The sequence below is a fragment of the Medicago sativa genome, chromosome 7 (genome assembly GCF_051527215.1).
Source record: "Medicago sativa cultivar Bolivia chromosome 7, Bolivia_mono, whole genome shotgun sequence".
Classification (NCBI taxonomy): domain Eukaryota; kingdom Viridiplantae; phylum Streptophyta; class Magnoliopsida; order Fabales; family Fabaceae; genus Medicago; species Medicago sativa.
Window position 1 is genome coordinate 35,558,496 of NC_140755.1, and position 3,099 is coordinate 35,561,594.

Genomic DNA, 3,099 nt, shown 5'->3' on the forward strand with positions numbered 1-3,099 from the left:
CTGTGCTTGGAAATTAAAGTCTTTAGTCCACTGTGAAAATCTCAACAAACCCGGCTTCAGATTAACCGTACCAACAGCCCATATTTTTTTCAAATCCTCAGCTGAATCGAAATGAAAATCGTAGTACCCTTTACCGAGTGGTACCATTTTCCAACCTGCTGAAGTCTTCCATATTTTCCCAATTTTGGCACTGAGGTTGTAACACCCATACTAGACGTATCTAGAAAGTCTAGCAAGTGCGTTAATTTAGTACTGGATACATTAAAAATTTACAACAATAAAACTTTGAATGAATATAAAAGACAACAAGGGCGTTCGTACGATGATAATACAACTTAACTTCTCTAAATCATAATAAAAGCATCCTTTAAAATCCACACCATCCAGCTGCGAGTACGAACGAACACTTATCGCATCATCCATTCGGCTACTAGCTTGCTAATCCACCTGATATCTGAAACAAATAAGGATTGGGATGAGACATAATGTCTCAGTGAGTTCCACCTAATCCTAGGCTATAGGCAACCACGGGGGAAAACCTACGGTCACCACGTGTCTATTTTACAACCTGACGGTTGATTATACGTGTGTGGGGACTTGCATGCTTAGACGGTGGTGCATACTAGGGCCGTCATAATTCATCCTACTTGTTATAGGCTTACTATCATACGTGTCATGGCGGTCAAGGGAACCTAAGACCACTATGCCAAGATACGGTAGACGCATCGATGTCTTCATGTAACATATTCATGACACAATCCTAAGCCGGACGATTAGGGAAACCTAAGAACGTCATCGGCATCATATTCTTTACTTGTCCTAATCATAACTTGTTCTTAACATAAACATACATGATCATAAACACGTCATACATAATCGCGTCTAAGTTCATTATTCATTATGTTAGCGTTGAACAAACATTATTATCTTGGTTCATTTTACGGATAGTCCCGGGTGGAGTAACCCCGAGAACGATCCCATACATGACCGATGTACGTATATCGAACTCCCTCGGTGTCGTGCGGGTCCCTTGCGGCTTAAACCGTTCCCCTTAGGTCGAGAACCTCCCGTATCCCCCTAGCGTGGATAACAAGAGACACGAGCACCTACGTCTTGTTAATTTCAGTGACATGCGGGTCCCTTACGGCTTGAATCGTTCCCCTTAGATCGAGAACCTCTTGTATCCCCCTGATGTGGATAGCAAGAGACATGCCACCTACTTATACTTGTCATGGTCTTGTCGTATACATAAGTTAAACATGTACATACTTGATTGTTTACCTCGGAACCTTAATCGAACCGATTAGGGGTAAACTCTTACTTGTTCTAGCTTATACATTCTTATTCTTAGTGGAGAGATTGACTAATCAATCCATGGCTTATTGTACTAACTAAACATACATGATCATATGCGAAGAGATTACACTTTGCGTCGTAACATCCTAGGGATTCTTGCTTAACTTGCTAGTTCTCGACATCTAGTCGAGGCTCTAGTTCATTCCCGCATTAGATATTGATTACTACTCGTTAAACTCATGCCATAATTCTCTTACGCCATGCTTAATTATACCCTACAAATACTTGTTAAATGATCAAGAAAACATGTTTAAAAACCATGCCTTGGAGTCATATATTGAGGGGTTTATTACTGTAAAAGATTGCTCGAAGAAACTGGACCGAACGGAGGTGAAAGGGCCTGAAGCGGGCAAACAGGGTGCTGCCACCCATGTTACTCGCCACTGCGAGTTCATGGCGAGTAAACACCTCTTTCGGTGGTGTTTGCTTGCCATGGCGAGTAATTGCTCGCCGTTGCGAGTTATGACAGTCCAGACCTGCAAAAATGGTGTTTTTAACCCAAAAACCTCAATACAAAACATCCCAAGACATATTGTGGTGCTAGAAGTCATATGGAACTTGTAAGACAACCATTAAACAAGTATTCACAAGTATAAAGATGCATGGCATAAAAAGGGATATCTTTCAACACTTAAACCCTAGAAAATTATATAGTTTTCATTGCAAGCTTAAACACATAATCCCAAGGGTGGGAACTATCTAAGGAACTCACCTTGGAAGTTCTTAAAGCAATCCCAAGCCTCAAACTCAAGCAAGCATCATCCTCCACTTTCCATCTTCCAAAACCCTATCTCTTGAACACATGCGCACTTAGCTCATGCCTCATACCAATCCTCATATTCCTCTTTGTCCAAGATGAACCATAGCCTATGCAAACTCAAACTCTCACCTAACCAATAACAAACCCTAGCTTCATGATATTTTCTTTATGAGGGAAAAGAAGTGAAGAACAACCCAAACCAAGCTTCTTTGTACCATAAAAATATTGGGAAGAAACTTGTTCACCATGCTTCTTGATTTGGTAAGAGATTGGGAAAAATTGAAGAAGAGAAGGTGAAGGGTAAATCAAGCTAGAACCAAGCTTCACACACTTAAGAGATCAAGAGAGAGCAATATTAGCTCACTTGCAATATGAAGGAAGAAGATTTAGTGGAGAAGAAGAGAGAAAAGGGCGTGAGGGAGAAGAGAGAAGGGAGAGAAGTTCTCCAACTTCAACCCTAGAGAGAGAAAGAAAAAGGGAAAATGAGATATTTTGCCCCAAAATCAAATAAATATCCTTCCCACGTGAAATTACCAAAATGCCCTAGCCATAGGCGTATTAAATACGACACTGATACTTTATCCATATTATGCTGACATGTCATAAAATATTAACTATTAACTTACTTTCCATGAATTAAATTCATCTGACACCGTCAACGGGTAATATAACGATACTGTCAGGCGGGATATTTGTAACACCCATACCGGACGTATCTAGAAAGTTTGGCACGTGCGTTAATATTAGTACTGGATACATTAAAATATACAACATAAAATTTTCCCGAATAAATAATATTTACATCAAGTCACGTTCGTATAAATCATAATACAATACATTCATCCATACATAAAAATTACATCCTTAATGTTCATATCGCCCTGCAGCTTCACGAACGAACCCTTGAAGTAATTTCCATCCGGCTCCGATCATGTATAAACATCCTGCTTATCTGAAACAAATAAGGATTGGGATGAGACATA

General features: G+C 39.9%; 1 long non-coding RNA gene across 1 annotated transcript; it reads right to left on the reverse strand.

Moving 5' to 3' along the window:
* Positions 1-217: 217 nt before the first annotated feature.
* LOC146905922 (uncharacterized) lies at positions 218-2,693 on the reverse strand. Its single transcript, XR_015019760.1, has 2 exons — positions 2,069-2,693; positions 218-454 (listed from the first exon to the last, which is right to left on the reverse strand). It is a non-coding gene; the product is annotated as an uncharacterized LOC146905922 (long non-coding RNA).
* Between the last annotated feature and the right edge of the window lie 406 nt (positions 2,694-3,099).